Here is a 13,695-nt window from a genome sequence, read left to right as displayed (position 1 = left end):
GTTCCCTGACCAGGGATCGAACCCAGGCCCCCTGCATGCGGAGCAAGGAGTCTTGTCCACTGTGCCACCTGGGAAGTCCCCTCAGCATTTGTTGACCTCAGCCCATAGATTAGGAAGCGTGCAGCCTCTCGCCCAGGAGGAATAGGTTTTGGGGGTGGGGAGGCAAGATTTGAGCATTTTGGCATGCAAGCTTTCTGTTGAATGCGAAAAAGTTTAGATTTCATTCCTACCCATCCACACCAGTAGCAGCCTGTGAGGATGAAAGAGATTGGACTGGTGCTGAGCGGAGCCTCCAGGGAGGAAGGTCAACGTGAGCCACAGCCCAGGTTCAAGGCAGCCAAAGGGCGCCCCACCCTGTGAGGCCGTCAGAGCGCACCCAACACCTGCTGCGTGGCCGCCCTGCCAGGCTCCACAATGACGGCCCCCCCAGTGAGAAACTAGGGTCACTAATTTCTCCGAGAACAGGCCAGGCGGGGATGGAATTCAGGCACACCCTGGTTCTGGATGATGTGGCCCCAGGGATTTTCTCCCCCGTGACTTGTATCATTTCCTCTTGAGAGCCAATCATTAACCTTACCGAGGCCCTCACATGAGAAGCCACAGAAACAAGTGACTGGTTGAGGCTGGAAATGCCCAGGCTGCTTCCCCAGAGGGGCCGGGTCCCCAGTCACACGCCTGCCAGGGTCGCAGGGCAGGGGCCCAGCCCAGGCCCAGCCTCTCCTGCTGACTTCTACACACCCTGCTGGGCAGGTCAGATGGCAGAGGCCTGCATGTGGACGAAGCCCCTTTGCTTTCCGGCAGTGCTACCCACGGCAGCTGAGTGCCCTCTGCTTAGGGATGGGGGTGGGGAAAAGAGCTTTCAGGAACGCTGGGGAAGGTGCAGGGGGGTTAAGGTTTTCCCACCCGGACAGCCTCAGTTCCACACCCCCTCCATGCTGTAAAACACCTGTTGTGTGAGAAAGTCTGCTGGGCAGCAGGGTCAGGGGCACCAGCCCCGCCTGGACCTAGTCCCTCAGCCTTTTTTTCGGGGGTGGGGATGGGGTGGGGTCTGGGATAGTCATGGATTCCTTGGCTTAACTTCCCAGCCTCCAATTAAGCCAGTAACACAGACAGAACACCTCTACCCTGGTGGGTCAGGCGCCAACCCTCAGTCTGGCCAGCTGCGGGGGAGGAGCCGGAGAGAAGCCACCTGGTCAGAGCCCCGCCCATTCTCGGGCAACAAGGCCCTGGTGCTGAGTAGCCAGGACCAACCCGGAGAACCTCTGATGGGGTTTGGTAACTCAAGCGCGGGGGAGGCCGTGCATCCTGGCCAGAAACCTCCCCGCCGCCCCGGAGGCCACAGGGCTGTCCCCAGTCCAGGGGGCTCTCCATTCTGGTTCAGAGCCCTTCTCCCGTGACGGTGAGGCCAGAGGGGTCGGCCTGTTTTCTGGGATTCCCAGGACCTCCCGGGACCACTGGGCAGGCACCGCAGGTCAAGTCCAGGCAGCGGGTCGGGAGGCAGGTTCCCCGCCCACCCCTCAACCACGGGCCAGGGGTCCCCGCGGGCCGGCCACCCTCCCCAGCGCGCCCCGCCCAGCGGGCCAGCCAGCGCTTGAGTCCAGCTTTATTGGCCGCCGCCTACGCCCCCGGGCGCTGCTTGAGGGTGACCGAGGTGCCGCTGCTTACCATGACTGCGGGGTAGAGCGGCTCCAGGAAGGAGGCCAGGAAGCGGTAGATGAGGCTCACGCCGCCCGCCACGCCATAGGAGAGGCAGCCGGCGCCGCAGTCGAGCGCCACGCCGAGCGTGCGGTGGTAGCCGCCGTGCAGCACCGTCTGCGTGTTGTGTGCCACACGGAGAACTTGAGCGAGTCGCACTCCAAGCACCACGAGTAGGGGTTGCGGCCTAGCAGGTAGATGATGTTGCGGCGTGGGCGGCCGCTGAGCGGGGGTGGGGGGGATGCGGCGGTAGGTGACGCCCAGGCACGCCCACGAGTTGGACACCTCGGCCTCCCACTAGTGGCAGCCCTCTGCCAGGCCGTGCGAGCACAGCACCTGCGGCCACTGCTTGAAGCCGCCCGGGAAGGGGCCGCCCCCGGCGAAGGGCTCCAGGAGGATGCCCAGGTTTAGCACCGAGTGGGTCTCCTAGAACAGGAACAGCTCCTCACTGGCCGTGGCGGGGTGGAAGTTCAGGTTGCAATAACCTGGGGCAAGGGGGATGGGAAAGGAGGCCAGGGTCATTGGCCCCGGGTGCAGAGTGCTGGAGGCCCAGGGAGGGGCCGAAGCCGCATGGCTTTTGCACAGAAGTCACCAAATGCTTCCACCCCCAGCTCCCAGAAGTGGCCCCTCTATACCCCCCTCTTTAAGTCTCCAACTGTGGCCCCCTGGGGGTGCTGACATAGTCCGGAGGAATGATGAGTTGGGTGCTGTCCAAAGGTCTGCCTTCCTAGAGAAGTTGCGAACCGAGAGTCCTCCTATCTGCCCCCCTCTCCCAAAACCCTAACATAATCTCCTTTTTTGTTTGTTCAGGGCACAAGATTGAGTGGGACTGAGGGAGGGTCAAGAGCTCCTGGAGCAGGTCACTCAGAAGGGTTCATCAAAGGCAATGCAACCTTAACCCTGGAGATCTCAGAGAAATCACCGGTGATTTCTTAGAGAATCACTTGGCCCCTAGCCCAGCCTGGGAGAGGGGCTGCAGGGACATTAAGTGAAAAGGGAAATTGGCTGAGGAAGAAATGGGCTGGGTCGTCCAAGCTGGCTTGGCTAAAGTCCAGGGGTGGTCGGCAGGCACCTAGCTGAGGGCAGAGGTTGTGCCATATCAGGGCCACGGGGGGCTGCAGAGCTGGCCTCTGGGTAGTAAGTGAGGCCTTGCCCACCCATGGGGGTGGGACAGGACGGCCTTCTCCCCTTCCTATCAGGGCCTTGGAGTCACGGGCCAAGTCCTTCTGAGGTCTCCAGCCCAGAGTGCGAGGTCAGGGCAGGAGAGAGCTGGCACCTCTCTGGAGCCCTGGCCTGAATGGAGGTGGGGCTCGGTAAGTCAAGGCACCCAAGGGCCCTGTTCCTTTCCTTCCCACCCCTGGGGCTGGACCCCAGTACTGAGGACTCACACTTGAGAAGTGTTTCCCTGTCCACAGCTGGGGGCAGCACCTCATAGGAGTTCCTCTTGATGCCTGGGGAAGATGGAGGGGCTTTGCTGAGGACACTTTCACAGCCCAGCATCTTTCCAGAGAGAGGCATGGGCTTCTAGGAGGTTGAGTTACCTGGGGAAGGTGCACACAGACAGGCAGGGTTCTCTACAAGTGCCTGGAATCCCAACCACTGCCCTGTAGGGCCGGCCCACACCCAGAATGCAGGTGAGTCTTCAGGAGTCCCAGGCAACCAGGTACTAACCAACCCTTCAGGAAGAGCTGGTTGATGAAGCTGAGACCCACGTCCACCAGCCGGGTCCGGAGCTCTGCCAAGGTCTCTGGCAGCAGGAGGAAGCTCTGCTTCTCCTTACACTTGGTGCTCATCAGGGGTTCCATGCAGGCCGGGAAGTGCTTCAGCCTGGGGAACTCCTGCGTGCAGGGCCGGGCTGGCAATACCATTTGTTAGCCAGGCCCCAAGCAGATTCCAGGAACTCCTGCTTATGCCAGGGGCTTAGCGGTCCCCAGAACCATGGGGCAGGTGGAAAAGCTGCCCATGTTCAAACCTGGACCTCTTTCTCCCCTCCTCCCGGTTTTCTGGACATCTTAGGTTAGGGATGTTAAAGGCACAGCCACTGTGGCCTAGTGGAGGTTGTGATGGGCGTGGGGCAGAGGTGGGGGTAGGGTGGGGCCTTGCCTGCAGAAATTGCTGGTGGCTCTGGTTGGCAAGCAGGGTGTGGAGCCAGATGCTGTCCCCCCTCCAGCTTCAGGAGGCGGTTGTGGCTCTGCTGGATGGAGCCGCCCAGCTTCCCCAGGGCGGCCGCCTCCTCTTTCTCCATGAAATCCAAGACCTTCATCTGCATCTGTTTGACCTCCTGGATGACCTCCGAAAAGCAGGCGTTCACCTCATCCTGAGCTGTCTGGATCAATTTCTGGGGGGTGGAAGGGCGTATAGAGAGGCATCTCTGAGCCCCAAGCCGGTACCGCCGTTGTCTTCTGCTTAGGCATTCCGTCTCTGTCCTCCTGGCCTCACCCCATTCCCTCCAAGCCCTGAGAGGTCCCCTCAGTCTGGGCTGCAGCTGGGGGTGGACCAACCTTACCGAGAGAAGTGCCACCTGGCCCCGGCGCTTTTGGCTGTCAGAGGTGACGACCGGCATCTGGCTCTCCACGTTGGCCTGGACCTTCTGAACCTTGACCTGGGGTGAGAGGGTGGGGTGCAAGAGGAGAGAGCCACTGATTCAGAGAGGTGCCCCAGCAGAAGCGCTTCTGTAAGCAGCCCCACGTCAAGCCCAGAAGAGACGGACCTCTTACATTCTTTGTTTTTTTTTTTAAAGAATCAATTTTATTTAGTTAGTTATTTTTTGGCTGTGCTGGGTCTTCGTTGCTGTGTGCAGGCTTTCTCTAGTTGCGTTGAGCGGGAGCTACTCTTCATGGCGGTGCATGGGCGTCTCATTGCGGTGGCTTCCCTTGTTGCGGAGCACAGGCTCTAGGCGCACAGGCTTCAGTAGTTGTGGCTCGCGGACTTAGCTGCTCCGCGGCATGTGGGATCATCCCGGACGAGGGATCGAACCCATGTCCCCTGCATTGGCAGGTGGATTCTTCTTAACCACTGTGCCACCAGGGCAGTCCTCACCTCTTACATTCTTAAGAGGTTTGAATGAGAATGAGGATGGACAGAGCGGAAGGGTAGATGGCCCAGGGCCACCCCTCTTTTTTTTTTCTTTGGCCAAGTGGCATGGCATGCGAAATCTTAGTTCCCCGACCAGGGATCGAACCTGTGCCCCCTGCAATGGAATTGCGGAGTCTTAACCACTGGACCACCAGGGAAGTCCCTGAGGGCCACCCCTCTGCTCCTGTTCTCCCACTCCCTGAGAGACTCTCTCCTCGTTCTTAGGTATCAGGTTCTTTGTCCCTGACAGTGATGACCATTGGGTTTCAGATCACAAGAAGCTGCTGTGGAGGGTTCAGTGACTTGAGAAGCCTGAGAGGCAGTGGGGCGAGGAGGGGCCCATCAGATATGGAGCACTTGGCTCCCTGGGCAGTGCTGCCAGGCCCAGGCAGCATTATGTTTCCAAGTTCCACATAAGCCTTTAGTCTCACCTGTTCCAGAGGTGGGCACTGTCATGTTTTACAATCCGCTATAGGACAGTACTATTCCAAGGGCCTGTCTATGAACTGTTGCTGACCCAAAACAGAAGAAGCAGCTCCTGCCAGACTGTAAACCAATGCGCTGCTTCCTTTGTTGAGAAAGTCTCGCTACGAAAAAAGCATCAGCTGAACCGCAGAGTGCGATGAGCTGGCTTACATTCCGGCACAAGCTCCATTCTTGCCAGGGACCATCAACAGGTGGCTACATTGGAAGAGCACAGTTCTAGAATATACATGATAGAATGTCTAAAATATAAGTGTTCCATTATAAAAGCAATACAAATACAGTAAACAAAATTTTAAAATAGAAAAAAGGGGGATTCCCTGGTGGCACAGTTGTTAAGAATCCACCTGCCAACGCAGGGGACATGGGTTCGAGCCCTGGTCTGGGAAGATTCCCACCTGCCGCGGAGCAACTAAGCCCGTGCGCCACAACTACTGAGCCTGCGCTCTAGAGCCTGCGAGCCACAACTACTGAGCCCGTGGGCCACAACTACTGAGCCTGCGCTCTAGAGCCTGCGAGCCACAACTACTGAAGCCTGTGTGCCCTAGGGCCTGTGCTCCGCACAAGAGAAGCCACCACAATGAGAAGCCCATGCAGCACTATGAAGAGTAGCTCCCGCTCGACACAACTAGAGAAAGCCCACACGCAGCAATGAAGATGCAGGGCAGCCAAAAAATCAATCAATCAATAAGAAAAAAGGAAGGGATTCACCCAACTGAACATGACATGTTTGTATTTTGACATGTTCTCTTTCAGCCTTTCCTTTTTCTGTGCAAAAAAAATTTTAATAGGATTCATCACAAATAATTTTGGATCCTTATTCATTCAACTTGCCATCACTTTTCATGTCCTGGCAGGACCCTCGTGACCATCTTTTTTTTTTTTTTTTGGCCACGCAGCACCGCATGTGGGAGCCTCGTGCGCAGACCAGGGATGGAACCTGTGCCCCCTGCAGTGGAAGTGTGGAGTGTCAACCACTGGACCACCGGGGAAGCCCCATCGTGACCATCGCTGTAATGGCTGCATAACTTTCCTCCGAGGAAAGGGGTGCCCAGAGCTTCTGAGAGACTTTCCCTTTCCGCAGAGGGCTCCCGAGTGCCCTGGCTCCTCCCCTCCCCCTCCCCCCAGCCCCCCAGCCCCGGCCTCACCTCCTTGCCGGCACACTCCTCCTCCAGGGGGATGGTGTCGTGGTTCTTGTGCTCCTTCAGCAGGCAGGCCCCGCACACGCAGCAGCCTTCTGTGCAGCAGTACAGCCTCTGTAGCTTGTGGTGCTTCCGGCACAGCCGGCTCTTGAGGTCCCACACGGGCTCCAGCAGCTGGTGGCCCTGGAACACCTGGTCCTCGAAGTGGCTGCGCAGGTGCTTCTCGCACAGGGAGGCCATGCACCGCAGGCACGACTTGACTCACTTGAGCTCCTCTGGGGCACAGAAGTCGCAGGGCATGTCTCTGGGCCCCCGACCAGGTTCTGTGAGGACCCCAAGGCCTGGCCCTTAGCCTGGGTGAAACAGGTCACCATCTCCTCCAGGATGACGTTCTTGCAGAGGCGAGGCCTGGAGGGGAAGCTCTCTCGGCACTGGGGTCAATAGAGCATCTCTCCCACAGCTGCCTGGTGGTCCCAGAAACCCTGGAGGCAGGTCCTGCAGAAGTTGTGCCCGCAGGCGGTAGTGACCGGGTTGCGGAACACCTCCAGGCAATGGGGCAGAGGACTTGGTCCTCCAATGTGGGGAGACTGTTGTTGTCATTCATCAGGAACTGGCCTTGGGGAGGTCTTGAGGGCTGGGCAGGGGGCTGCAGGGCTGGGACTTGGTCCTGGACTGGCCCTGGGAAGATAGAGCAAAGCTGTGTTGAAGCCAAGGCAGGAGTTGAGGGGCCCTTTGAGAGACACACCAGTTCTTCTCTCGGAAGCAGCTGTCTGCCCAAGGGGTACAGGGACTGTGCCATCGGTCAGCCCACATGGGGGCATAAATTGGAGCCTGTGTTCTCCTTGTCGCTGTTCTAATTCCTGGACAAGAAGGTGGATGGGAGGAAGAAGACACATCGTGACAAGGGAAAGGAGCCACTTCCTTGGCCCTTCAGAAGAAAGGTCAAAACACAAGTACTTACGTGAAACTCTCTGTATGTCAAGAAGAGCCAGAGGCTTGGCTGCCCTATGGAGGGAGAAAAAAGAACCCTTGGGCGTTCAGGCGTAGGGGCCTTGCCCGCACTTCACCAGTGCGGGGAGGATCCCCATCATTCCAGTGTGCCCTCACCCCAGCCCCTTACATCTCTTGAGGTTTGATGACCACCTTCTCACCTTTCCCTTTGGCTGCTGTTCTGCGGTCTCCCCATCAAGTTGGCCCCCCTCCTCAAGACTGCCTGCAATTTTGCTCCCTGATGTCACAGTTCAACCGTGACCAGCCCCAGCATTCTGCTTCTGATGTCAGCAGGGCAAAAGGCGTGCCACCAGACACGCTGCAATGCTGATGCGTTCTGCCCGCCCGAGAGATTCTTTGCTCCAGAGGCTTCATCCCAGGAGGTGGAGCCACTGCTGCACCTGGGGCCCCTTGCAGTGGACTTGGGGGACTCGCATTACCAACCAGAGAGGGAAGATGGCAACTAAGTGGCAGTGGGATCTTGGGCACCTGGTTTAATCTCTCAGGACCATGGTTCTCTTGTGAATCAACAGGGTTGTTGTAGAAGATACTTCAAGGCTCCTTGATCTGAAGTTGAGTGAGCCACACACTATCTGATTGGTCATCCTAAAGACTGTCGCTTCCCACTGCGGTTCTGATCCTCAGAAGGAAAAAAGGGATGAATGAAGCGGAAGACTCTTTGCACTCTGATGGCTTCTTGTCAGTGTTTGTTTCCCAGTCCTTCCAGCCCGACAGGATACATGCCCTGAAAAGTTTACAATATTTCACTCTTTTCCTCCAAAAAGTTAGCTTGATCCCACTTATTGGATAGGAATGGTAAACAGAAGGCATCCTTTTCTCATTTCCTTACCTCAGAGGAAACATTTTCAGCATTTTTCCATTAAGTATGATGTTTGCTGTTAAGATTTTTGTAGACACCTGTATCAGATTCTGTAGACTCCCTTTCCTTCCTGGTTTGCTAAGAGATTTTATCTGGAAGCATTGTTGACTTTTATCTAATTCTTCTTCTGCATCATTTGAGATGATTATAAGCTTTGCCTCTTTTATTCTGCTGATGTGGTGAGTTTATATTTATTGATTTTCAATTATTAAACGGACCTTGCATTCTGGAATGAACACTTCTTGGCCATAACATGCTGGGCTTTTTATAGATGCTGGATTCAATTTGCTACTATTTTCTTAGGATTTTTGCAACTATGATCATGAATGAGATTGGCCTGTAATTTTCCTTTTATGGAATGTCCCTATCAAGTTTTGGTGTTAAGGTATGATAGCTTCATAAAATAAGTTGGGAAGTGTTGTTTATCACTTATGTGGAATAATAAGATTGATATTACTTCTAACTTAAATGTTTGGTAGAATTCCCTGGTAAAACCACCTAGGACTGGAGACTTCCCTGGCAGTCCAGTGGTTAAGACTCCACGCTTCCACTGCAGGGGATGCGGGTTTGATCCCTGGCCAGGGAACTAAGATCCCACGTGCCGCTCAGACAAAAAAAAAACAAAAACAAAAAACCCCACCTAATGGAAAACAGTATAGAGGTTCCTTAAAAAACTACAAATAGAACTACCATATGACCCAGCAATCCCACTACTGGGCATATACCCTGAGAAAACCAAAATTCGAAAAGAGTCATGTACCAAAATGTTCATTGCAGCTCTATTTACAATAGCCCGGAGATGGAAACAACCTAAGTGCCCATCATCGGATGAATGGATAAAGAAGATGTGGCACATATATACAATGGAATATTACTCAGCCACAAAAAGAAACGAAATTGAGCTATTTGTAATGAGGTGGATAGACCTAGAGTCTGTCATACAGAGTGAAGTAAGTCAGAAAGAGAAAGACAAATACCGTATGCTAACACATATACATGGAATTTAAGAAAAAAAAATGTCATGAAGAACCTAGGGGTAAGGCAGGAATAAAGACACAGACCTACTGGAGAATGGACTTGAGGATATGGGGAGGGGTAAGGGTGAGCTGTGACAAAGTGAGAGAGAGGCATGGACATATATACACTACCAAACGTAAGGTAGATAGCTAGTGGGAAGCAGCCGCATAGCACAGGGAGATCAGCTTGGTGCTTTGTGACCGCCTGGAGGGATGGGATAGGGAGGGTGGGAGGGAGGGAGAAGCAAGAGGGAAGAGATATGGGAACATATGTATAACTGATTCACTTTGTTATAAAACAGAAACTAACACACCATTGTAAAGCAATTATACCCCAATAAAGATGTTAAAAAAAACCCCCAAAAACCCACCTAGGCCCAGAAAATCTTTTGTGGAAAGGTTATTAATTACATATTCAATTTCTTTCAGAAATTATGTTGTCTATTTATTCCTGTGTCAATTTTGGTAAATGGTGTTTTCCTAGGAATTTGTCCATTTCCTCTAAATTTAAAAATTTGGGGGGTATAAAGTGGTTCATAATATCCACTTATTTTTATTTTTTGGCCGCACTGTGTGACTTGTGGGATCCTAGTTCCAGACCAGGGATTGAACCCAGGCCCTCGGTAGTGAAAGTGCAGAGTCCTAACCACTGGACCACCAGGGAACTCCCTATCCACTTATAATTTTTAACATGACATGAAATTGGCATTTTAACCATTTTGGTGTACAGTTCAGTGGTACTGAGTACCCTCACCATCACCACTATCTTTATACAAAACTTCTTCATCACCCTTAACAGAAACTTTGTAACCACTAAGCAAAAATTTCCCAGCCTCCCTCCCTCCAGCTCCTGGTAACCTCTAATCTACTTTCTATCTCTATGATAACTCTATCTTTCTATCTCTATTCGATATTTTGTATGAGTGAAATCATACCATATTTGTCCTTTTGAGTCTGGCTCATTTTACTTAATGTTTTCAGGGTTCATCCACGTTATAGCATGTATCAGAATTTCATCCCTGTTGATGGCTGAATAATGTTCCTGCTGTCTCTATATAAATACATTTTGTTTATCTGTTCTTCTGTTGATGGACATTTGGGTTGCTTCTACCTTTTAGCTATTGTGAGTAATGATGCTATGAACATGGGTATACAAATATCTGTTTAAATCCCTGCTTTCAGTTCCCTTGGCTATATCCCTAAGAGTGGCACTTATAATCCTTATAAAGACTGTAGGATTTGTAGTTGTGGCTCCCTTTCACATTCCAGATATCCTTTGTATTTTCTTTTTTCTTAATGAGATAAACTCTCTAGGAGTTTATGCATTTTATTAACCTTCTAAAAGAATCAGCTCTGGGTTCTGATGGTTGTATTGTATGTTTGTTTGTTTTTTATGTCACTGATTTCTGCTCTTCTCTTTATTATTGCTTTTACTTCTTTGGGTTATTCCTTCCTTTTACTTTCTTTATGTTGAATTTGCTTTTCTAAGTTCCTGAGATGGTTGTTTATGTAACAATTTTTAGCATTTCTTCCTTGTTAATACATATGTTTTCCCATTTAAGTACGACCCTTATTGCACCTTATACTAAAGAGTATTATTATCATTCAGTTCAAAATGTTTTCTGATTTCCATTGTGATGTCTTCTCTGACCCATGAGTTATTTAGAAGCATGTTGCTCAGCTTCCAAAAATACAGATATTTTCTAATTATCATTTTTTATTATTGATTTCTAACTTGATTCCACTATAATCAGATGTTATGCTTGGATTTAAATCCTTTGACTTTTTTAAAGACTTGCTTTACGGCTCAGAGCGACACGGTCAATGTTGGTAACTTCCACGTGCACTTACAAATTCAGAACGTGTTCCGCAGTTATCTGATGTAGTGTTCTACACATTTCAGTTATGACATTTGCCGATCACGTTGTTAAAAGCGTCGGTATCCCTATTGGTTTTCTGGTCCTTTTAATACTAAAAGATGTGACAAAATTCCTAGTAGTATTATGGATTTGCCTATTTCTCCTTTTAGTTCTATCAATTTTGAGGCTAGAACATTAGATGCACACAAATTTATAATTATTATGTTTTCCTAGTGACTTGTTTTACCATTATTGATTTTTTATTATTCAATTTCCTCCTTCCTATTATCTGGGTAGTTATACTTCTATTATTTGGGGGGGGTAGTTACATGAGAAATTATAACATGCATCCATGGCTTATCAAAGTCTAATGTTAAGTGTTACTTTAATCTTAAATAATGCAAACCCTTAGAATTCTTCAACTTCATTTACCTCATCCCAACTTTTACTATGGTTGTGTATTTTCTCTTTATATATTTTAAAACTATAAAGTGCTAAGAATGCTTAAATGGTGTGTAATCTATATATCTCTATATATCAATCCATGTACTTACCATTTTAATTGCTCTCCATTTTTTCCTATGTCTCTAGCTTCTGGGGTCATTTCCTTCTTCCTGAGGAACACCTTTTAGTATTTCCTTTAGTACAAGGTCTGCTGGTGACAAATACTCTCAGGTTCTGGTTGTCAAAGTTGCTTTTATAACATCTTCATTCTTAAAGGATATCTTCATTAAGGATAGAATTCCAGGTTGGCAGCTATATTCTTTTCAGCACTTTGGAGATTTAATTCCACTGTCTTCTGGTTTATATTTTTCTGTTGAGAAGATGACTGTCAGTCTTACTGCTGTTCCTTTGAAAGTAACCTCTTTCCCCCCCCCCACTTCTGGTGACTTTTAAGATTTTCTCCATATTTTGTTTTCATCCAGTTTGTTATTTCTATGTGTGTTTTTATTTATCCTGCTTAGGACTTGTAGTGATTCTTGAATACGTGGCTGCCTTTAAAAAGGGGCTTGATTCTGGCTCAGCATTTCCATCGCCCTGCCTCTGCCAGGTTCTTTTTTTTTTTCCCCCCTACTATTTATTTATTTATTTTAAAAACTTATTTATTTGTTTATTTGTGGCTGCATTGTGTCTTCGCTGCTGCACGCGGGCTTTCTCTAGTTGTGGCTACTCTTCGTTGAGGTGCACAGGCTTCTCACTGTGGTGGCTCCTCTTGTTGCGGAGCATGGGCTCTAGGCCCGTGGGCTTCAGTAGTTGTGGCTCGTGGGCTCTAGAATGCAGGCTCCGTAGTTGTGGCACATGGGCTTAGTTGTTTCGTGGCATGTGGGATCTTCCCGGACCAGGGAATCAAACTCGTGTCCCCTGCACTGGCAGGCGTTTTCTTAACCACTGCGCCACCAGGGAAGCCCTCTACTATTTATTTATTTATCTGGCTGCGCCAGGTCTTAGTTGAGGCACACGGGATCTAGTTCCCTGACCAGGGGTGGAACCCGGACCCCCTGCATTGGGAGTGCGGAGTCTTAGCCGCTGGACCGCCAGTGAAGTCCCTTTGCCCAGGTTCTGATGAAGCTCCCTTGGCCGCTACAGCAGCTGCTTGGCTGTCTCCTCCCTGCCTCCAGCATTCCTCTCTCTCTCACTGTTCCAGGCATGCAGTGGCTGTGCAGCACATGCAGCAAGTAAGTGGACGTCTGCTCGAGCCCTGGTAGAAGTGACAGAGCTGAGCATCACATCCTTTCTGCACCTGCCAACCACACCCTTCTCCAACTTCAGGGTCTAGTTCAGAACTCTGTGGAGCCTTCCGAATCCTCCCCCCTCCAAACACCTGCTTACTATCCATCATAATTGCACAAAGCAGGCATGTTTTGAGGACGTTTAGCTCTTTGATTTGCCAACTGTGAGACGGTGCACATGCAAAGGTTATCAGAATGAAATGTGAGTAGAAGCAATAGCCCAAACTTAGACATAAAGTGATCCAAGAATATCCAAGGGAGCTTGCTCACAACTTCCTTACAGGTAAGCTAAGAAATACAAACTATTGGTCTTCTATTCATTTTGTGTTTTGTTAGAATTAACAGAAAACGGACCAGTTAAAAAATACTCAAATTTAGATATGACTTAGATTTTGAGCTGCCAAATTTGACTTGGGGAAAATAAACACAGAGGAGGTAAGAGTCACAAAAGCAAGCCCACGAGGGCAAAAGGTACAACTCACAAGGGCAAAAGCGCATGGAAAACAATGATCTCAATGAGAATATTTTTACGTGAAAATGAAAATAGAAAAACGATTGAATTGCATTGTATAGAAAACTGACCAAGGAATTAAACTGGCTAAATAGAGTAACAGTTCACTCCAGGGGAAAGCTTCACTGATGAAAATCCTTCTGTGTGGCGTGATTCTTATTAAAAATTTAGCTCTGGGCTGCCACCTGGGCTTTATGACGGAGCGGATTCAGTCAAACTCAAATAACCTGTTGTAAACAGCGCCGTATGGAGCCTCCAGCAAGCTCCAACAGGAGACTCACCATGCAGACTCCAGGGTGTTGGAACAGAACCAT

General features: G+C 50.4%; 1 pseudogene; it reads right to left on the bottom strand.

Moving 5' to 3' along the window:
- Positions 1–1,617: 1,617 nt before the first annotated feature.
- LOC136138390 (E3 ubiquitin-protein ligase TRIM47-like) lies at positions 1,618–13,695 on the bottom strand (annotated as a pseudogene).

This window comes from Phocoena phocoena, chromosome 19 (assembly GCF_963924675.1).
Source record: "Phocoena phocoena chromosome 19, mPhoPho1.1, whole genome shotgun sequence".
NCBI classification, from domain to species: Eukaryota; Metazoa; Chordata; class Mammalia; order Artiodactyla; family Phocoenidae; genus Phocoena; species Phocoena phocoena.
This window is presented reverse-complemented; position numbering and strand designations above follow the sequence as displayed.